Source organism: Nematolebias whitei, chromosome 19 (assembly GCF_014905685.2).
Source record: "Nematolebias whitei isolate Nwh7 chromosome 19, NemWhi1, whole genome shotgun sequence".
Taxonomy (NCBI): Eukaryota; Metazoa; Chordata; class Actinopteri; order Cyprinodontiformes; family Rivulidae; genus Nematolebias; species Nematolebias whitei.
This window is the reverse complement of record NC_056516.1, coordinates 5,233,693-5,257,556: the sequence shown is the minus strand read 5'-3', so window position 1 is coordinate 5,257,556 and position 23,864 is coordinate 5,233,693. Positions and strand designations below refer to the sequence as shown.

General features: G+C 42.3%; 1 protein-coding gene across 1 annotated transcript in view; it reads right to left on the bottom strand.

Moving 5' to 3' along the window:
* The window catches only part of LOC119426031 (collagen alpha-1(XXVIII) chain), a 168,683-nt gene that overhangs the window by 135,357 nt on the left and 9,462 nt on the right, over positions 1-23,864 (bottom strand). The window contains exon 2 of the mRNA XM_037693591.1: positions 3,286-3,354. The gene's annotated coding sequence lies outside the window, so the exon portion shown is untranslated. The remainder of the gene's footprint in view (positions 1-3,285; positions 3,355-23,864) is intronic.

Below are 23,864 nucleotides of genomic sequence, written 5' to 3'. Positions count from 1 at the left end.
GTAGTTTAATTCAGATGTTGATTCACGGAAAGCATCCTCATTGACATGGACAGATTTTGTGTTTACATGCATCCATAGGAATCCACCCCTCACCCCCAAATCTGCTGTAGTTGCCATGCTGGGTCATTAGTTGGCGCTGTGAATTTTGTACATTCACCTAATCCGCATGTTTGCTGCCTCGGACTGCTCTAGTAAGGTCTGTGATTCCCCAATCTGTTACGGAACCTGATCCGTAGTGTAGTTCATTTACACATGTGCTAAAAGGAATACTTCCAGGTTGCACGGATTGTCTTTGAAGATGCTAGATTAAGGAAAATGTACTAGTATAATTTCGTTTATGAGTAAGAACGGTCTTAATTTACTTAGAAAAGTATGTGCTCTATTTCTGCCCATTTTCATGTTGCTTATTTACGCCTCTTGTATTTTCGTTAAAATCATTGACATATTTACGTCTTGGTTAAAATGATATGCAGCTTCACCACTGAGCGGCACTGTTTCACCATGGAAATTATTCATCCTGTATCTTGCAGGGTTTTTCTCATTCAGCCAAGGATGGGGGTCAGGTCTAATGCGTCGCATATTATCTTAACCAATGATTTGTAACGGAAATACGAGTGGCATAAATTATCTACATTAAGATCGGTCGAGATACAGCACATACTTTTCTAAGTAAATTAAGACATTTTTATTCATAAACAACCGCGAACAGTGCAACCCAAAATTACACTACAGATCGTACTTCTGTAACAGATTGGGGAATGACAAGGTCCTTCCTCTGGGCTGAAAGCACAGCTAACAACAAATTAACAGCAAGTTAAAGCTGGGTTTTGGATACGAGTCAGCAGATTTTTAATTTTTATTTTTCCTGCATGAAGAAACTGTCCTCCCACCAGAGGTGGACCAGTTCCGAAAGAGCCTTGGCCGAAAGAGCCTTGGCCCAGATGTGGTGCAGGGGGACGTCGAATAGAGAGATGTTGGATCAACTATTTATTTAAAATTCCCCTCAATTCTTTTTTTCCTCCATATCCATTCAATGTTTTAAGCTGCATTAAGCAAAGGAGTGACAGCCTGAACGAGCCAGATAAACAACATGGCGTCAGTATCCAGGACTACAACAGAGAGGAAGAGTACAGTTCATTAAGTTTACAGTTCTGATAAAGTGTTTTTAATAGTGTTCAGTTTTTTTATCAGTGTTTGTGTGACATACAGTTTGTGGTGTTGAATAAATAAATAAAAATTAAACCTGATCTCTTCATTTTTAACTTTATTAACACACAATATGTTTCGCATTGTTTAAATCAATTCAATTTAATTCAATTCAGTTTATTTATATAGCTCCAAATCACAACAAATTGTCTCAGGGCACTTTACAGAAACATTCACATACATAAAAGCCAATTAGTAAAGTTCTCTATCTAAGGAATCCAGCAGACAAGTTGAATCTTGGCTTCGTTGCAGTCTCCCATCCTGAGCAAGCACAGTGGCAACAGTGGAAAGGAAAAACTCCCTTTTAAAAGGAAGAAACCTCCAGCAGAACCAAGCTCAGGACAAGCGGCCATCTGCTTTGACCGGCTGGTTGAGAGGACAGGAAGGAGAGACAAACAAACACATAATGGTAGGTCCAGGTATAGGTCCAGGTGTATCTGACAGACAAAAAAACCCTCCACATGTTAAGGATAGAAAAAATAATTACAAATACAAAACAGGTTGAGCAGAGTAAATACAGCCAGTAGCAGAGTGAAAATTGTGGTCAGTTTGTCCTCCAGCAGTCTAAGCCTATAGAAGCATAATTAAGGGACAGCTCAGGAAACCCAAGCCGACCCTAACTATAGGATTTAGCAAAAAGAAAAGTCTTAAGCCTAGTTTTAAAACTGGATAATGTGTCAGCCTCACGGACAGAGATTGGAAGTTGGTTCCACAAGAGAGGAGCTTGATAACTGAAAGATCTGCCTCCCATTCTGTTTTTGTAAATTCTAGGAACCACACGTAAACCTGCAGTCTGAGAGCGAAGTGGTCTGTTAGGAAAATATGGAACAATAAGATCTGGAATATAAGATGGAGCCGGGTTGTTTGAGAGCTTAGTAGGTTAGAAGTAAGATTTTGAATTATATTCTGGATTTGACAGGGAGCCAATAGAGAGAAACTAAAACTGGAGAAATATGATCTCTCCTACTAACTCTGGTTAAGACTCTGGCAGCAGCATTTTGGATCAACTGAAGACGTTTTAAAGACGTATTTGGACATCCAGATAATAAACCATTTCAATAGTCCAGTCCAGACGTGACAAATCACATAACTTGAATTACATAATGTCCAGATAGCTTCATTACATCTCCCACAATTTACAGAAGTACTGTTTATTATTGTTAAACTGTTATAATTTAGCACATTTTGTATGTAGTCCAGTGCTACACGTGAAATATCTGCCTACTTCGGTCAATAAATAGCGATATTAGATCCGACTGGCGTTTCTTCCCAACACAGATGTCAGTCACAGCAGCTACATTCCGGTGTAGATTAACTACGAGACCCATAATACTTTCCATCAGTTGTAGCACAGAAAAACAGTATGATATACTCTGCCGCCATTGTTGTTGATAGAAATATGAGGTTGGTCCGCACGTACGTGAAATATATGCCTATACTGCACATGTGCTTTAACCTCTCTGCGGGAAATGTTTACAAACCAGCGGGCGGCCACCTTGAAAACCTCCTGAGAGGTGGGTTCAGAAACCTCTGGATTCAAAGAGTGGGGCAACTGGTGTTGTGTAAATGAACAGCAGAACTGCAGAGAGAAAAGTATGATTTCACTCAAAATATGTTTCATGCAAACAGCCCCTTATTATCAAGAAATATCCCAACACTTCCTCTTGGAGAAAAAAAAAAGATAACTCCTAATGGAGTGGAAGTGGTGGCATAGAAGTTAGACAAGGTTGGCCTGTGATCATAAAATTGCTGGTTTAACTCCTGGTACTGACAACATCAAAATGTGGGTGGGATAGGGGAAGTGCCCACACTTGCCTCCACCCTCACTTGCCTCACTCTGGGCCCTTGAGCAAGGCCCTTAACCCCACCATCTGCTCCCCTGGGCACCCTAGATAGCAGCTCTCTGCTCCACACAGAGGGCTGTGGTAGCTCGGTGGTCTGTGGTCGTATTAGGAAGGGCATCTGGCATAAGAATAATTGTTAAGTCTTCATGCGACAGTTCGCTATGGCAACCCCTGACGAAGGGAGCAGCTGAAAGAAAAAAAATAATAATAAAAATATGATAACTCCTAATATTACCTTTTCTCCAAGTGTGCCAATCACTGACAAGCCATCAAGGCCTTGTGGTCCTGGTAAACCTACTTCACCCTAAATATGACAATTAAAACACAGCACACACACACACACACATATACAGATTGTGTTTATTTAATTGTTTTAACAAAGAATAATACATTTATAAAAGATTGATCAACTATTATCATGAATTGATTTAATAATGATTTTTCTCAGATAAAAAAACACTGAAATAATAAAATAATCAGTTTCTTGTAAATCCTCCTGTTTTCAAAATCCAATGATATATTTACAGGAATTAACTGTTGAAAAAAACTCACCTTTTGCTATAACAATTGTAGAATGCAGCTTTGTCACATTTTCAAAGAAATCATTCAGTGAGACTCAGAGCTGGATCTTTTTTTGGGTGTGGCACTGAGTTACCAAAGGTTTTCCTTAAGCAATCTTTGAATACTTTTTGCTCGGTGGACTGCTGCATTATTCTCCTACAAACAACTCCAGCATCATCAAATCTACTTTCCAATTAGGAATGAAAAATGTTTCAAACTTTCATGTAGTTTTCTGTACTGTTCCTTCAGGCTGTGATAGACTGAATATTTAATTAAACCAAAGTAAAGTTAAAGTATTCTGTCCTTGTTCAAATGAAATTAGTGATTGGTATCCAACCATCTACAGTTCATGACTTTTTGATTTTTGCCCAACTGTAATCTTGTTTTATTCTGTCACATTCACTCACTGGACACATTATTAGCTTCACCTAATTATTACTATTGGGTTTGACTGCCTTCTCCTGACTTTCTGATCTTGTTAACTTCCTTCAGGACCAGGAATACCTTGCAAAAGAGATCTGTGATCTTTGTGGGATAAGTTTTTTTTCTTTCTATTTCTAGTATGATTCAGTACGTGACAAGAGTTTGCCCAATGGGGGTTAAATATATATATTTTTTTAATTTAGATGTGTCTTTTTTCATTCAACCTTTATTTATACAGGTTAATCCAACTGTGCCTCAGGGACTCATTTACAATAGAGACCTGTTTAATGACCTGTCTTAATATTTTCTGAGGCATAGACTGTAAAAATATTTAGAAACATTCCTCAGAGATATGGTCCATAGTGACATGATAGCATCATACAGATGATACAGATTTCTAAGCTGCACATTCTTGATGCAAATCTCCCATTCCAACATATTCCAACGATGCTGCAGGCTTGCACAACCATCACTAGTGATTTAAATCACATTAGCTGGGAATCTACCATTCCCACATTCCACAGGTTTGTTAGTACATGGGGTAATAAAAAATGGGACCTCCTGTGTGCTAAGGTTAGAGATGCTAAGAGAGCTACGGCCTGCATTTTAAACTTGAACAGAAATACAAGGCACTAGTGCATTGGAAAATCTATTCATTCATTAGCTATTGCTTTTCCCAGAATCGGGTGGCAGGGACAGCAGCTTGAGCAGAAAGGTCCAAATATCTTTCTCTCCAGCCACCTCCTCTACAAGGATTTCAAGGTGTTCACAAATCAGTCAAGAGACAGTTTCTCCAGCATGTCCTGGATCTTCCCCGGGGTCTACTCCCAGTCCAACATGCCTGAAGCACCTCCCCAAAGAGGCGCCCAGGAAGCATCCTTACCAGGTGTCTGAATCATTTCAATCGACTCCTCGGGATGTGGAGGAGGAGCAGCAGCTCTTCTCCGAGCCTCTCCTGGATAACTGAACTTCTTTCCCTATCTCTAAGGGAGAGTCCAGCTACCCTGCAGAGAATCATTTTGACTGCCTTTATCCGCATTCTTATTCTCTCAGTCACTACCCAGAGTTCAGAACAATAGAAGAGGGTAGGAACATAGACGACCTGGTAAACGGAGAGCTTGGCCTTACAGCTCAGCTCCGTCTTCATCACAATGGATTGGCACAGATCAGTGAGGCATCTGTAGTATTGCAAACCCTGTCTGTTATTGTCATGCTCCAGCCATTCTTCCCTCTCTTGTGAGTAAGCCCCAAAATACAAAAGTTCATGCTCAATAATCCAGGTAAAAATTCAACAATGTTCAATCAGGTCATCTAAAATACTTACATTGATTAATTTAATTTAAAATGATGCTTTAATTCCTCCATCTCAGGCAGAACCTCAATAACAAACTGGAGAGATCAGTATTCCCTTTTTCGACTGAGGATAACAACCTCAGATTTGGAGGTGCAGATCCTCATCCCAGCCATTTTACACTTGGCAAAGGCACATCAACCAAGACAGCCCTGAAACATCCAGAGTCTTGAGGAACTCAAAGCAGATCTCATCCATCCCCAGAGCCTTGCAACCTAGGGTTATGTAAAGACCAAACCTGAAGTCCCCTGACTTAGCTTCCTCCATGGGAGATGTGCCATTGGAATAGAGAAGGTCTGAGAAGTATTTCTTCTGCCTCCCTATGACATCAATTTTTGAGATCAACAGTGCCACTCCTTCACTTAACACAGTGTTGGAAAGGCTTTCCTCATCTCAGCCACCCGATGGTCTGCCCGAATCTCCTTGAATTCAATCAAAAGTCTCTGTCCAAGGTCTCACCAAAGTCCTTCCACATGCGAGCCTTTGCCACAGCAACAGCCAGGGCTGCAGTCTGATTGACCTGCTAATACCCCTCAGCTGCCTCCAGAGTCCTATGAGCCATCTAGGCCGAACAGGACTCTTTCTTCAGTTTGACAGTCTTTCTATCCCAGAGAGTTCACCACCAAGTTTGTGGATAGCCACTGCGAGAAGCACCAGCAAATTTGTGGCCACAGCTCAAGGCAGCCGCCTCAACAATTGAGGCACAGAACATGATCCACTCTGACTCAATGCCCCCTACCACAGCTGGGATGCAGTTAAAGTTCTCTTGGAGATGTGAGTTGAAGATCTTTCTCATGGGTTCTTCTGCCAGGCGTTTCCAGAAAATCTGTCTGTCTGGTATCTTCCCCTACCATCTGATCTGACACAACCAGGTGCTAATTAGTTGACAGCTCAGCTGCTCTCTTCACTTGAGTGTTTTAAACATACAGCTGCAGATCTGATGGTCACACAGTCATTACCCATGTGGGCATTGAAGCAGAATATAGGAGTCTCCATCTGGAGCAGGGGTGTCAAACTCAAATACACAGTGGGCCAAAATTTAAAATTAAACAAAGCCGCGGGCCAAAGTTGAACAAATGAACCTTTTAATATGGACCCAAACAAGTGTTGCTTTAACACTGAATATGGAACAAGCAACGCTTATATAACTTAATAGTGCAGACATGCAAAATCAAAAACAAACAAACAAACAAAAAAAACATCAATGGCATATTAAATAAAATTTTAATAAAAATTGTATGCCTCTTTTCTATTTGCAGCCTTCTGAGGTAAATATCAAAATAAACTTTTTCCACAGGCTAATACATTTGAAAATAAAATAACAACAATGAATGAATCAACTGTTGTAGCTGAGTGGTTAGAGCAGTCATCCTCCATTGCAAGAGTTGGGGGTTTGAATCCACCAGCAGTCACTTGTCTAAGTGTCTCAGGGCAAGACACTGAACCCATCGATGTCTCTGATGTGTGTCCCATTGGTGTATGAATGTGATAAAGCTCTGATTAGTCTCTTTAGAATGATTTGTTCACTTAGCTTTGTAGAGATCTACAAAGTAGTAAAGTGCTGTATGAATGAGTAAATGAGGCACAGATTGTGTTGAAAAGCGCTTTGAGTATCTCGATAAGATAGAAAGGTGCTATACAAGTACAGTCCATTTACCATCAACCATTCAGGCCTTTGAGTAGCAAGAAAAAGTGCATAAAGAAAACGTTAATTATTGCTCAGTTGATCTAATCACTGATCTAATCTGATGTGCCCAAGCCTGGCATCTTTTCTTGGATGCTAGTTCATCAATGTCTGTGCTCAGGCTCTGAGGAAACCCTCAGAATCGAACGAAGGTGTTCATCAATCAGACGTCTCCTGTGAGATGTTTTTGTCATCTTCATCAAGGAGAAAAGTTGCTCACATAGATAAGTGCTGCCGAACAGGGAGAGCAATTTGGTTGGTTGGTGCGTTGTCCACATCAACTGCGAAGGGATTTTTGGACATCAAAGTCGGCAAATCGCTGGCTAAACTCAACACCGAGTACACTGAGTTTTTCAGCAAACTGTGCACACACAGTGGTAGAGATCTGTTTTTTTATGGTTTGGCAGCAGTGAAAATGGCCAAGGTTTCCTTGCAGCATCTGCTTCTCCCACAGGCACAGTTTAGTTTTAAAAGCTCTCACTGCTGCGTACATGTCTGTGATGATGCGTCCCTGCCCATGCAGCTGCAGGTTCAGCGCATTGAGATGGCTTGAGATGTCAAACAGAAAAGCCACCTCACACAGAAATGTGTGCTCCCGGAGTTCTGCTGTGTCCTTCCCTTTGCTTTCCAGAAACTGACATATTTCCTCACGCAGCTTGAAAAATTTGTTCAGTACATTTCTGCGGCTTAACCGTCTCACCTCTGTGTGATATGGCACATCTGCGTATTCCGAACCACACTCGTCCAGAAAAGACTTAAACTGGCGGTGATTCAGACCTTGGGCTCTTATAAAGTTAACAACTTGTGTTACTGTGGTCATGACGTGTTCCATCTTAAGGGCTTTATCACACAGTGATTCTTGATGTATGATGCAGTGATAAACAGATAGCTTACCTGCACAGTTCTCTTTTCCCGAATCCTGCCCACCAGTCCATTCTTTTTACCGCTCATCGCTGGCACACCATCTGTGGTTAATCCCACGAGTTTATCCCACGGCAGCTTCATTTCATTACACATTTGCAAGACTCCTCAAAGATTTCCTTCCCTGTGGTTGTGCCATGCATGGAGTTAAATCCTAAAAGCTCCTCCGTAACACACAGATTTGAGTCCACTCCGCGTATGAACACTGACATCTGCGCAGTATCTGATGTGTCTGTGCTCTCGTCCACTGCAAGGGAGAAAGAAACTAAATCTTTTCCCTTTTCCATCAGCTGGTCATACAGATTGGTGGCAAGTTCACATGTGTGCTCAGCTACTGTGTTCCTGCTGAGGCTCGCGTTTGAAAAGGCTTGCTTTTTCTCTGGGCAGACTTGGTCACAAGCTTTCATCATACACCTTTATACAAACTCTCATTAAAGGGCTGGGCTGATTTTGCTATTTCTTCTGCCACAATATAACTAGTCTTTACAGAAGCCCCACATTGTGATGTGGCTTTTTTGAACACATTCTGTTGTGAAACCAAACTTCTTTTCATCCCCTTTACTTTCTGGCTCCTTTGAGTCATGTCCAGGTTCTTGTACTTGTTCTGGTGTTTCGTTTCATAGTGTTGTCTAATCAGAATCAGAATAAACTTTATTGGCATTGCACTGAGATACAACGCAAACATGTACGTACAGTCATCCGAAAGATGGGCGGAGTGCACGAAGCTGCAGCTATAGAAAGTGTGGCCTTATCTTATTCTTATTCAGAATAATATATTTGAGATAGGAAAAGGGGGAGAAACATGAGGGTAGATATCCTGATGCATGCTCAATAATCCAGGTAGAAAAATCCAAAAAATTTCAATCTGGTCCTCTGAAAATTAAAAAAAAAAACAAAGCAAAAAAATGTAGAAACGTTTCGTCTCTCATCCGAAAGACTTCCTCAGTCTGAGGTGCTGTATCCAGCTCAGTCTCTTAAATGGCACCTTCTCAGAGTGGATCAACCAATTTGCTGCTGACAACCAAAACCAGCTGCTCACATGGACAAGAAGGACCATCAGCCTAACAATGGATCATTAGCACACTGATGGCTGTTTACTATTCACAGGGGGTTGAGTGATACTAGCAATAACAGCATTGTAAGAGGGGGACAGTTGAACACAGAGGCCTCCACCCCTGTTTAATGATGGACAATTTCTTTTCGCAAAGATGGCCTCCTTTACTCCTCTCTCAAACCATCGTTCCTCTCTGTCCAGGATGTGAACATCTTCATCCCTGAAAGAGTGACCCCTGGCCTGGAGATGAGTGTAGACCGCAGAGTCCAGGTCTGATGATGTTGATTTTCTGTGCTGGGCCATCCTTTTGGCCAGTGGCTGTTTAGTTTCCCCGATGTAAGACTGATCACAGCCCTCCTAACACTGAACAGCATACACAATATTACTCTGTTTGTGCCGGGGGACTGGATCTTTGGGATGAACCAGTCTTTGCTGTAATGTATTTTGGGGTTTAAAAGCCACTGGGGCGCTTTGTTTAGAAAATAAACGTCTCAGTTTCTCTGATACTCCCGCAACATACAGAATGACCACTGGTCTGGGTCTGGGTTCCTCCTTTTCACCTGCTGGCTGACTGGAGTCCTGTTTGGGTTTCTTCTCTGCTTTCAGGAAGGCCCAGTTACGATATCCACATTGCTCTAGAGCCTGTCTTGTGTGGGATTTCTCCTTCTGACTGGCTCCTGAGTTAGTGGGGATGCTGTCTGCCCTGTGAGAGTCCTGATGACTCCCAACTTGTGCTCCAAAGGGTGATGGGAGTCAAACTGCAAATACTGGTCTGTGTGGGTGGGTTTGTGGTACATCTCGGTTTGCAAATGTCCTCTATCAGAGACTGAGACCTCACAGTCCAAGAAAGCCAACCTGCCATTTTTTACATCTTCTCGTGTGATCTTGATATATTTATTCACAGAGTTGATGTGGTCAGTAAAATGTTGGACTTCCTGAGATTTAATTTTAACCCAGGTGTCGTCAACATACCTGAACCAATGACTTGGTGGTGTCCCTGAAAAGGACGTCAAGGCTCTCTTTTCTACCTCCTCCATGTACAGGTTGGCAACAATAGGAGAAACTGGAGACCCCATAGCACACTCATGTTTTTGCCGATAATATTGCTCCCCATATGTGAAGTAGGTTGACTGCAGGCACAGTTTCAAGAGTTGACACAGTTGTTCTGTGGAAAGCGTGGTCCTGCTGCTCAGAGTAGTGTCTGATTTTAAACTTAAACTGACCACCTCTACTGCATCATCAAAAGGCATGCACGTAAAGAGTGATGTGACATCAAAAGAGACCATTGTTTCATCAGTCTCCATGATGACATCCCTCACCTTATCCACAAAGTTCATGGTGTTCTGTATGTGGTGTTCTGAGCTGCCAAATAAAGGGATGAGTACAGACGCCAGATATTTGGAAACATTGTAAATGACAGAGTTAATCATGCTAACGATTGGTCTTAAAGGTACACCTTGTTTGTGGATTTTAAGTAAACCATACAGACTAGGTGTGGCCTCCCCTGGGTACAGTCTGTGGTACATAATACGGTCAATAGCCTTGTCCTGCTCCAAAATTTTCAGGCAATCTATTAACTTCTTCTTGTAACCACTTCCTGGATCTCTTTTCAGAGGTTCATAAGTGGTTAAGTCACTAAGGAGTGCCATAACTTTCTCACGATAGTCTTTCTGGTTCAAAATCACTGTGCACCTTCCTTTGTCTGCTGGGAGAATGATGATGTTTTTATCCTTGCTAAGAGTGGTGAGTCCATCCCTCCCCTCTCTACTGATGTTGGAAGGTGGTGGTTTGCAGTGGTGTGATCTAACTAAGTACAAATACTTTGTTACTGTACTTATGTACATTTTTCATGTATCTGTACTTTACTTAAGTAGAGTTAAATGTGTGTACTTTATACTGTTACTCCACTACATTTTACATGAAGTATCTGTACTTTCTACTACACTACATTTCTATAATGCATTGCATTACAAGTTACTTTCATGTTGAGGCTTTTGATTTGTTTGTTACTTTGAAAGTAACCAATGGTGAGAGGTGAGCTGGTCCATTGAATCACTGCAAAGTGGGCAGGTAACGTTAGGCCCGCCTTCAAGAAGATTTGGGCCAGTGATGTATATTCTAGTATATGTCACTGAGCTGGGTGCACGCACAGCAACACCAACACACCCAAAATGTATTCCACCACAAGAGAGTCAACCAGAAGACATGCTCCACTCATGGCCTTATTTAAAGACTGCTCAGTACAACAGGTCAGATTCTCTCTCCCAAAAGAGCCAGATTGAACTCCAAAACATTTGAAAACCAACTTCTTCTGAACTTGAACAATAAATTCTTGCTGCACTATTAAAATGTGTCACTTCATGGGATGTTAGGAGCCAAGAAATGTCTCCAAATGGCTCGACACTCAGGTACAAATTTTAAAAATGGTGTCAGGAAGTTAAAATATTGTTCAATATTGACCCATTACAAGTTTGAATAGAGAGTATTTTAACTGGAGTTGATGACAAACTGGAGTTGAAATGATCAGTGCCTATTCCTTTGTTAGTTGTGTCTAATGTTCCTTTCGTTCCGGCAGACAACTTTTCCTTAAATGTGTTTACTGCAGTTATGACACATTGGTTTTGCTTTGTGTTAAATAAAAACTTTCAAAGGTATAATCATTCCTCTTTCTTATTTTGCTTAATAACATTGAACTCTGCATGTCATCCCTGAAATTCTGACACAGAATCACAAGTCCAAGTGTGAACTGTGTCACAGAGTAAACACAATAAAAACATGAATTATCTGCACATTGTTCATTAAAATGGCTCAACACAGTTAATGAATTACAGAAAATATAGACACGGTAGGTACACTTAAAGATATGTAAACCATTGCATTATGCAATTACGAAGTACTTTTACTTTTAATACTTTAAGTATTTTAAAAGCAAATACTTGTTTACTTTTACTTAAGTAAAGATGTTAATGTGGTATTTCTAATTTTACTAGAGTACATTTTTGTCTGTTTATTTGTACTTTTACTTAAGTACAGTGTTTGAGTACTTTCTCTACCACTGGTGGTTTGGCATTGCTGAGGCAGGATGAAACTTTGATTCTGAGCTGTTCTGCTTCACCCTCTTTCATTTTGTTGTTGCGGATGGCTGATTCTGTGGCTGTGATCATCTCCACCAGAGGAATTCTACTTGGTGCAACCACAAAGTTCAGTCCCCTGGCAAGAATCTCTGTCTCCGGCTGGGTGAGCTGTAAAGATAAATTCTTCACCCACTTTTCTGTCTCCCAGAAAAGTGGTGGAGATGATCACAGCCACAGAATCAGCCATCCGCAACAACAAAATGAGAGGGTGAAGCAGAACAGCTCAGAATCAAAGTTTCATTCTGCCTCAGCAATGTCACACCACCACCTTCCAACATCAGTAGAGAGGAGAGGGATGCACTCACCACTCTTAGCAAGGACAAAAACATCATCATTCTCCCAGCAGACAAAGGAAGGTGCACAGTGATTTTGAACCAGAAAGACTATCGTGAGAAAGTTATGGCACTCCTTAGTGACTTAACCACTTATGAACCTCTGAAAAGAGATCCAGGAAGTGATTACAAGAAGAAGTTAATAGATTGCCTGAAAAATTTGGAGCAGGACAAGGCTATTGACCGTATTCTGTACCACAGACTGTACCCATGGGAGGCCACACCTAGTCTGTATGGTTTAACTAAAATCCACAAACAAGGTGTACATTTAAGACCAATTGTTAGCATGATTAACTCTGTCACTTACAATGTTTCCAAATATCTGGCGTCTGTACTCATTCCTTTATTTGGCAGCTCAGAACACCACATACAGAACACCATGAACTTTGTGGATAAGGTGAGGGATGTCATCATGGAGACTGATGAAACAATGGTCTCTTTTGATGTCACATCACTCTTTACGTGCATGCCTTTTGATGATGCAGTAGAGGTGGTCAGTTTAAGATTAAAATCAGTCACCACTCTGAGCAGCAGGACCACGCTTTCCATAGAACAACTGTGTCAACTCTTGAAACTGTGCCTGCAGTCAACCTACTTCGCATATGGGGAGCAATATAATAGGCAGAAACATGGGTGTGCTATGCGATAGATGAAGCTTTTGTCCTTGGTTACCCATGTCCCAGGAGAAATTTGATAGTCGGCCCATCTCCGAGGTTGTCGGGGAGTCAGATTCAGATAAGCTTGATTCTTGTTTTTCTTCAGGCAGACAGATTACTTTTTTCCAGGCTTGAGTCCATCTGGGCGTTCTGGTTCTGAAAATGCCTAATTGTGGGATTCCATTCCACTGATCCATGTTATGAGTCTCCTTCAAGGTCAAACCCACCACGCTGACGAGTCCCAGAAGCCGCAGGTGGCCTCTGATTCTCATAAATCGCCTCCACCTTATGGTTTAGCTCGTAAACCAGATGATTTAAAGTTCCTACTGCACGGACCAAACCTTCACACTGACTCGGAAGCTTTTCCATGGTCGAAACTGCTGCCGATGTCTTCTTCAAAAGTCGATAAAACAGAGCCCCGCCGATGCCAAAAAGCAGAGTCCCCGCTATCATAATTCCAAATATAAAAACGTCTTCAACATCCTCCTGAGACAGAACTGAGAGGCACATCAGCTGCCACACTCCCCACGGATCCATGACATACCCCACAGCGTGAGTCTCAGCTGGACATGCCGGTTCTTCAGGACCTTGTCGCTTTGATGAAAAAATCTTATCAATATTGATAATAATCTTATCACTCCTTAGTTGCAGACTCGTTGGCTCCACAAACAAGACAAACAGGTCTGTCTTTTACATATATCAACAGATATTCTGCCTCCCACTGTCCAAAAAAGTTGTTTGCTGCTTTTCTTTTCAACATTTTGGGAAGGAGTAACACGGTGACAGTTGTAATATGAGGTTGTGGCGTGGTCTGGGAGAGAGACACCAGGAGGTGGGGTGAGCAGGGGCTTTCCTGCCAAAGCACGGTTCTCTACTGAGTTTGGCGCGTAATGAAAGGTGCGGAAAACCTGCGGGTGGACGACTCACCCGGCTTGTAACATAGGTCGCGTCCACCAAATGGGAGCATGCTAATGATGTAATCAGTGCCAAAATAACAGCAAAGCATTATAGGATTTGTAGTATTAGTGGTGAATGCGCTGTTACAGCAGCGTCACCGCTATATAATACCAGCTCTAATAGTAATTTGATATTGCCTCGCGAGCCAAATATAATTACACTGCTGGCCAAATTTGGCCCGGGGGCCAGAGTTTGACACCCATGATCTGGAGCATCTTCTAGCACCCCCACTAAGGACTCCAAGAAGGCCGGATACTCTGACCTGTCCTTTGGAGCATGGACACAAACAATTGTCAGAGCCCATCCTCCCACCCAAAGGTGCAAGGATGCTATCCTCTCATTTATTGGGGAAAATTTCAACACATAGACACTATATTGGAGGGCTAAGACTCGACCCACACCTGCTTGGTGCCTGTCACCAACTTCAGAGATGAATTAGGTCCAGCCCATCTCAGGGAGATTGTTCTGGAGCCCATGTTGTGCATTGAAGTGAGCCCAGCTATATCTAGCCAGTACCTCGCAACCGCACACACAAGTTCAGGCTCCTTCCCTGCCAGAGAGGTTATGTTCCATGTTCCAAAAGTCAGCTTTGATATACCAGGGTCAGAGAGTCCAGATCCCCCTCCTGTGACTACTGCCCTTGGCATCATGCACCTGACTCATATAGCTCCTCCTGCAGGTCCACCGGAAGGCAAACCCATGTTGCTCATTTGGGCTGAGCCTGACCAGACCCCATGGGTCACCAGGTGTTCACCATCAAGCCTCTCCCCGGGCCTAGCTCCAGGGTAGAGCCCAAATAACCACGCTTGGGTAAGGGATATTGAGCTCCTTGATTTCTTCTGTCCATACAAGTGTTTTGAATCACTTTTTGTCTGATCTGTCACCTAGAACTAGTTTGCCTTCAGAGACCCTACCAGTGGCAATTGCTCCCAACAGCATAGCTCCTCCAGTCATTCAAGCACACAAACTCCTCCACCAAGAAAAGGTGATGATTCAAGGAACAGGCTTTGGAAAATATTCTGTAAAACACTGGTGCCTAAGACACCCACTTCATCTGGCTTCATTGAGTTCAGACTAGTTACCTTGATGTCAAATAACATCAGTTTTTTTGAGAGAGGTTCTGAACCACCATGTAGCACATTTAAAAACTATTTTCAAGCTTCTAAGAAAGTTAAGTCAGATTGTCTGGGTGGTTTATTTTTGTTAAAACGTTTCGTCTTTCATCCAAAAGACTTCATCAGTCTGAGGAGCCACAACAAACTTAGTCTTATAAATAGCACCTTCACATTTCAGGTCGACTATGGCTGAGTGGTTAGAGCAGTCGTCCTCCAATGCAGGAGTTGGGAGTTTGAATCCACCAGCAGTCACATAGCGAAGTGTCCCTGGGCAAGACACTGAACCCCTCGTTGCCTCCGATGTATGTCCCATTGGTGTATGAATGTGATCTAAATCTCTGATTAGTCTCATTAAATGGACTGTACTTATATAGCGCCTTTCTATCTTATCGAGATACTCAAAGCACTTTACACTACAATCTGTGCCTCATTTACCCATTCATACAGCACTCTACTAGATCTCTACAAAGCTAATTGAACAAATAATTCTAAAGAGACTAATATGTGCTTTATCACATTCATACACTGATGGGACACACATCAGAGGCAAAGAGGGTTTCAGTGTCTTGCCCAGGGACACTTCGGCATGTGACTGCTGTTGGATTCAAACCCCCAACTCTCGCATTGGAGGACAACTGCTCTAACCATTCAGCCACAGCCACCCATTCTTTAGAATGATTTGTTCAATTAGCTTTGTAGAGATCGAGTGTTGTATGAATGGGTAAATGAGGCAAATATTGTAGTGTAAAGTGCTTTAAGTATCTCTATAAAATAGAAAGGCGCTATATAAGTACAGTCCATTTACCATTCCATTTACATAGTGGGAACTAGTTTGATGGTGCTCTGATGGTTTCTGGAGTTCACCCTCTCCCCTGCCAACTAGTTTGAGGCAGCCATGGCCAAAATAGTTCAAAATATCAAAGTTCATGCTCAATAATTCAGGTAGAAAAATCCAACAAAGTTAAGGCAGGTCCTCTGGACAGTTTATTGTTGTTGAAATGGTTTGTCTTTCATAAAGACATATAGTCTCATAACTATATACATGTGTAGCCCCTGGTTAAAAACCAGACACTTAAAGTTTTGAATATTCACAAAATATTTACAACAGTGTTGGTATTATGTACAAAGTATATAAAAAATATAAGTGAGAGACTTGTATTATTATTTTTGTAAACGGATTATCCGAGTGATTATATACAAGCAGGAAGTAATTACTTTTGTAATTAACAGGAGGAAAAGGGGAAAAGTAGAAAGCCTCAGTGTTTCTGAAGGCGACTTGTGTGTTTACATAAGTGTATTCTTGTTTGACTAATTACATTATTTGATTAGTTTAAAAACTGAACTGAGTGTCCTAGTTATGAAAGTGGTTTAAAATAACGAAGGACAATTGAACTCACTGTGGATTGGGAAAAGAAAAGGAGAGGGGAGGAGTGAAAAAAAAAACGGATAGAGACGGGAGCTAGCAGGTGCACCGAGAGATGGAGAAAGAGCTGAACGGTTCTGTGGGTTTTTGGCACAAGTTACTGCGATTAGGACATCTGCAGAAATGTGTTGGAGAATAAGGAGGTGAAGAGCACGGAAGAGAACTGCTGCTGAGTTGAGGAAAACTGCGGCTGATCCAAGGAGTCGAGATGAACGTGTCAACATGGCGACACATGCTCTAGTGCAGATGAGGAGTTGTTCAGCGACCCATGTGGTGGAGGTGTGTTAAAGTTGAACTCGCAAAGCATTTGTAACGGAGAGGACATCAGCTGAGTGAGCAGGTCTGAGTCTTTTATATTGTTTAAACGGAGAGAAGATTTTCACCGGCAGCAGTGCACCCTTGCATTAACAGGCCTGCAACGAAAACTTAAAACGGTACCAGTCGGTGTGTGTGTGAGAGAGCGTGTGGGCCCACATGGGTTATTGGGTTTAAGTTTAGAACTGTATTTTTGTCGGTAAATGTATGGAGTTCTGTAAAAAAAACAAAAAAAAAACAGAACAAAATAAAGGTATATTGGATAAGGGACTGAAACAAAAAGTGTTCTGTTTTTTTTATTTTATGTTGGGGAGACATTTAACTTTGGGAAATAAGGGCATGGTTTTATGTTACGTTTTTTTTTTTTGTTTGTTTGTTTTTTTGTATGGTGTAGCTTCATTTGGAGCTGAGCATTTAGTTCCACGTTCTTATTAAAATAAACTATTTTGGGTTATCTGGTTGTCTGGAGTTATTTAAGTTAAATCACAGATGTGTATAGCATATGGTAATTGGGAGAGTAAGTATTGACTCAACATAGGTAAACCTGCATGGTATCTACTAGAAAATTAATAAACCCAAACAGCTACCCCACCAGTTAGTTTAAGTTCTTGTCCCAGTTAAATGCGGCCAGAGCAGTGGGGTGCTACATAAAATTGAGGCACCGCTGGGATTATTTTGATTGTACCTGTTTAAAAACAGTATTATACCCAGACAACCAGTTTGTTTGTTTTTTACCCATAAAAAACCTTCTTTATGGTCAGTTTGAGCAAAGGTAGCCATAAAGAGTAAAAAAAGTTGTAAAAGTTGCTTCATATTTTTGACAAGAACAGTTTAAGACACGTTTTCATTAGTGATTAGTCATGTTTTTATTTTGGGGAAAAGACAGGTTGGCTCAGTTACTACAATGGTGTAAGGGAGAGGGAATTAATGCTTTACAAGCAGTTTTGGTTAAAAATATCCCTGAAGACACAGAAGTTAGTTTCATAGAAGACACTTTGCAGACAATCAAGGTTCTGGGACATGTTAGAGTTAGAGGGAGAATGTATGATCCTGTGTCTCAACATCTGACAGTTCTTTGTGAGTGTAGGGAAACAGTAGATGCTAAAGTCATTCCTGTTGAGGTAACTCCAGAAAGTAGTGATTCTCCTTGGAGGATCATTGGGCCGTCAGGGGTGGAGGATGATGGTACAGCCCCGAGGAGGATAGATTCTCCACAAACGCCAAAACAAGGCATGAGTCAAAATTCACTTTTACAAGCATCTAGCCCAGATGCTATAATCAGAGCAGTTGGTGATGTCTTGCAGCTCACTACAAGACCCACTGGTGACAGTGGCAGCTACAGATGACTCCGAACCTTTTCAGGAGTGCTTCCCACACCTCAAGGGGAAGAGCATTTGGAGAACTGGCTAGAGCAAGCTAGAATGATGATGGAGGAGTCGGACAGGCCTGACAGAGAAAAAAAGATGAGGATAATGGAGAGTGTAAATGTCCTGCCATGGAGATCCTTCAAGCTGTGAGGTTCAAAAACCCTGGTGTGACACCCACAGAGTATCTGGATGTTATTGAAAACACCTTTGGCACAACAGAGACTGGTGAAGAGCTCTGCTTTGATTTTAGACTGATGTGCCAACACCCAGCTGAAAACTATCAGAGTTTCTGAGGAGAATGGAAAGAGTTCTGAATAAAGTGGTCCAAAAACGGGGTCTGCCACCTTCATCCAAAGACAAGGCATGCATTGAGCAACTCCTCAAAGGTGCCACAAGGTCTGACATGATGTTGCTAAGTCTCAGACTAAGAGAGAAGAGAAGTGCTCCACCCACTTTCCTGGAGCTTTTGAATGAGATCCACATGGAGGAAGAGCATGAAGCATCACGTTGTCGATTAAATCCCCCTAAATCTGTACATGTAAAAAGTAATGCTACAGCTGTTATGGACTCAAAAGATCTTGCTACGGAGGTTGAACAGCTGATGACACAGTTTTGTGAACTCAAAGCTTTGTCCCTGTTGCACCACTCGCCTTCTCCTCAACCCCAACCGGTAGTTAGGGCAGAAATAAGCAGCTCAGGAGAGGATGGAAGCCTTCAAGCTCTCAAGAGAGAGGTGGTAAAAGTGAAAAAACAAGTTTCAGTAATGTCAGTTCAGTCGACTGCCAGACCAGAAGACCATCCAGTCCACTCAGACCCCTCTCAAAGTCATGAGATGCCAAAAGCAGCTATGCACAGAGAACCCTGTGACATCTTCTGTTATCGTTGTGGCGAAGATGGGCACATTTCCACTGAATGTAGTGCACCTGAAAATTATCCAAAAATCATACAAAAGTTGATTCAGGCCCAGAAGAGGGGAAAACCAGGTCATAGATAAACGAGTTATTATCCTGAGGTGAAAAATGCTCGTGTGAAGAGGAGTGCAGTGAGCCTGCAGACCAATAATCTGCCCAAAGGACTAGTAGGACTACCGTCTACCATTCATGTTAAAATAAATGGAACACCATGCATTGCCCTCTTGGACAGTGGCTCTCAGGTCACAATCATTTTTGACAGCTGGTATGTTGAACACTTATCACATGTTCCCCTATATCCAGTGTCAGGTTTAGCCATCTGGGGTTTAAGTGAGTCTGAGAGCAGTTACCCACATAAAGGCTATATTCAGGTAGACTTGGACTTTTCAGAGAAGGCATCACACAAAGGGAAATCAGTTTCCATTCTTGCTTTAGTATATGCCTAGACCCACGTTGCTCAGACACCATCCCGGTTCTAATTGGAACCAATGTTGGCAAAGTGTGGTCCCTCCCTTCAAACCTGAAAACAGTCATTTTGGACACCATTCATGCTGCACGAGTGGGTGTAACAGAGCGAGAACTCACTGATGGAGTAGATCTAAACCCTAAAGAGACAAATCACTGCAATGTTACAGCGGCTGCTGTTAAATGGTTTGGCCCAGGGCCACTAACGATTCCTGCTGGTGGTGAGCATATAGCGATCTGCAAAGTCATTGAAAAGAAGCGAGTGAAAGACAGTATTCTCATCTCTGAGTGTGCAGTTTGTCTTGCTTTCCTGAGTGAGGTAGGCACAGGACACGTGCCACGCCCTCACCGCAGTCTCTCCTCCAACGGGTCTCAAAACTAATCGTATAGCTAAGGTATTACCCGCAGCCGTTTCCTAGGACAGTTTTAGTTTTAAGGCTGTGTTGAGATGATTCATCCAGACTGTTAACTACCTCCGATCCTTGCACCACACCCAAAGTCTCACCTCGTGCCTCGCCCGACCTAGCAGCAGGAGTGGGGACGTTTAGCAGACGAGGAAGCGCAAGTTAACGGTAGCTCATCTCCTGATTTAACGTTACAATTGTTAATCGATCTGGCATTGTTCAGAGCCTAGGCACAAGGCTCATGGATGTTGTTTTATAATCAAAAGCTAATAAAACCGTTTAAAACCTCCTGTGCTTCTGTTGTTTCTCTGAACCAAGTTTTCTACTTCCAAGAACAAAAGGGGTATTTGAAATGAGAATCCAGAATTTTACATTTTGCTTTGCTTTAATCGATAACTTTTGCAGGGGAACAGTGGTACACACAATAATGATTACACTTGATTACAAAGAGATTACATGATGAATAATTTTCACTCCTTAGTCCCTTTTCCAGTTGTTGACCTTTCCTGGGCAAGGTAGATCTCCGTTCCTGTGGATGGGCTTGAGACAGGTTCTTGAACTCCTCTCTGCTCGGCCTCGGACTTCTTTTAGTCCGGCCGGCCACGCCCGGTCTCACTCAGGAACACAAGTACCCACACAGTTTACCTACTCTCTCCACCTGACCAAACACATTATTTCTCACTGCAAGGAAGACCCTTCTACAACTCTGAACAACCAGTTTTATACAATAATTGATTTTTCTGCTTGTCAATTCATACACTGCTGCTTTAATTTGGGATAAGGTTTTAATAAGGATTAAATTTGAGGAACGTCCCCTTACCATGTTTTCTGAATTAGTAAGAGACAAATTTCCCCCTCCTTCCCTCGGATGTGGGCCGTTCCTGGTCCTCGATCTGGTTGAAATTGAAGAAAAAGGGTTTAGGGATAATCCGGGCTGATGAGTTGATGAATAGTTCCAAAAAGAAGCGTATTCCAACGGATTTCACCCTAGTTCTTTTCCACAGAGACCGTCCAAAATTGCCCTATTATTCCACAATTCATCTCGTGGTCCTCTTTGTCCTTCTTCTCCTTGCACGAGCGGTGGGTCCCAAACAGCAGAGTTTTCACCAAAACCCCTACTTATATAGCCTGAGACTTTGACTGACATCTCCAGACCAGTCACCCCATCAGGCTAATCCAACCCTTCTGGGTTGGACTTTGGTCCGAATTTACAGGCTTCTTATGAGGTTTTGCCAGTCACTCCTCATGCATATTAATCTCTGGGTGTACTTTGTTCAATAATGCTCAGTCATTCTGCGTTGTCCTACCCTGATTCGCTCAGAGTTGGTTCAGGGACTTCCCCATTGAGCAATACCCTAGCTTGTATAATTCTTTTCCAGAACATTCGTGAAGCTACAGGTTTTCTCTTTCAACAATCATCATGAACAAGCTTAAAAACAGATTACATCCTAAAATCATAACGTTTACATTTTAAAATCACAAGGTTTATAATATCACTTGATTATTTATTTGTCAATTGATTTTTTATAAACACATATTTCTCATTCATCTGAAACTGATATTTTTTATTAAAAAGACCTCTTCTGCTCTGCTGTTCTCTTCCTGCATGTGTGTGCATCTCAAGTGGGCCTGTGTGTCTGTGTGTAGCTGTCTGAGTGTGTGACATATACATTCGTGCTTATGGGGTGTGTGAGTGTACGTGTTGCTCTACACATGTTTTTGATTATTCAAGGCTTTGAGGCCTACAAGCAGAGCATGAAACAAGCAGAATAATACAGAATAACATGTCTTGACTTGCCCGTTCCCTATAGGAGCAGGCTGAACTCCGCACATCTTTGACAAGTTTCACATGTGCTCCCAAAAAGTTTGTTTGTGCCACCCACAGTCTTATTCTCCAAGATGTTGGATAAAGACAAGTTTTTGGTGTTCATGCGCAATGAGTCTCTGAAAGAAACTGCCATACCTACTGGCACAGTGGTAGCTCATATTTATGTAGTTGACACAGTGACTGAGATCCCAAATACTAAGATACTAAATCCTAAAAAACTTGATCCATCACAATTCAATTTTGAAGACCACTCTATCCCTATTGAGTGGAAATAGAGACTGAGAGAAAAACTTGCTATATGATCCCATGTATATCTCAACTGAGGAGTGGGACGTGGGGTTAGCATCTGAAGTGGAACACCACATAAGACTAACTGACAACACACCATTCAGAGAGCGGTCATGGCGTATAGCACCTGCTGATGTAGAAGACCTTCATTGCCATCTTTAGGGACTTCTAGCTGCTGGAATAATCAAAGAATCCAGAAGTCCTTATGCCTCACCTATTGTGCTGGCACGAAAGAAAAATGGACAAATTCGCATGTGCGTTGATTATCATACACTGAACCGCAGAACAATTCCTGATCAGTATACGGTGCACCGCATCGATGACGCTCTGAACTTTTTGTCTGGAAGTAAATGGTTCTCAGTGTTAGACTTAAGGAGCGGATATTACCAGATTCCGATGGCTGAGGAGAATAAGGGAAAAAAACGCCTTCATCTGTCCTCTGGGATTTTTCCAGTTCGAAAGGATGCCTCAGGGAATTACTGGTGCTCCTTCAACATTCCAACGACTCATGGAAAAGATAATTGGGGACATACACATGCTGGAGGTGATAGAATATCTAAATGACCTGATAGTTTTCGGGAAAACTTTGGAGGAGCATGAGCAAAGGCTTCTAAAAGTCATCGACCAATTAGGGGAAACTGGACAGAAATTATCACTAGATAAATGCCAGTTTTGCAGATCCCAAGTGACATATGTTGGACATGTGGTGTCTGAACAAGGCATCGCCACAGATCAAAGTAAAGTGGAAGAAGTTGTCCACTGGAAGCAACCCACCAATCTTCCATCCCTCCAATCCTTTCTAGGATTTAGCGGATATTATCAATGGGTCATCAAAAAATATTCAATCATTGTTAGACCATTAACCTAACTATGCAAGGGATATCCACCAACTCAAAAAAAAGTGGAAATCAGCAAAGTATCCCAGAAAACCGTACTACAACGTCAGGGAACCCTTTGGAGAAATATGGGACGAGAGCTGCACAATGGCTTTTCAGCAGAATCTAAAATGCCTCACCCAGACGACAGTTTTAGCATTTGCTGATCCGTCAAAACCCTACGTACTGCACATAGATGCAAGTTTTCATGGTTTGGGGGCGGTGCTAAACCAAGAACATCCTAAAGGATTGAGACCAGTAGCTTTTGCCAGCAGAAAGCTCAGTTATTCTGAAAAGAACTATCCAGTGTATCTGCTAGAGTTTTTAGTGCTCAAGTGGGCCATGGTGGGCAGCACGGTGGCGCAACTGGTAGAGCTGCTGCCTCTCAGCGAGCAGGTCCTTGGTTCAAACCCCGGTCCAGAGGCCTTTCTGGGTGGAGTTTGCATGTTCTCTCTGTGTATGCGTGGGTTTTCTCCAGGTGCTCTGGTTTCCTCCCACAGACCAAAAACATGCATGTTAGGCTAATTGGTAACTCTAAATTGTCCCTAGGTGTGAATGAGAGAGTGAATGGTTGTTTGTCTCTATGTGGCCCTGTGATGGACTTGCGACCCGTCCAGGGTGTACCCCGCCCCTCGCACAGTGATTGCTGGACATGGGCACCAGCGACCCCCATGAACCAAAATGGAATAAGCGGGTAAAGATAATGGATGGATGGATGGATGGATGGATGGATGGATGGATGGATGGATG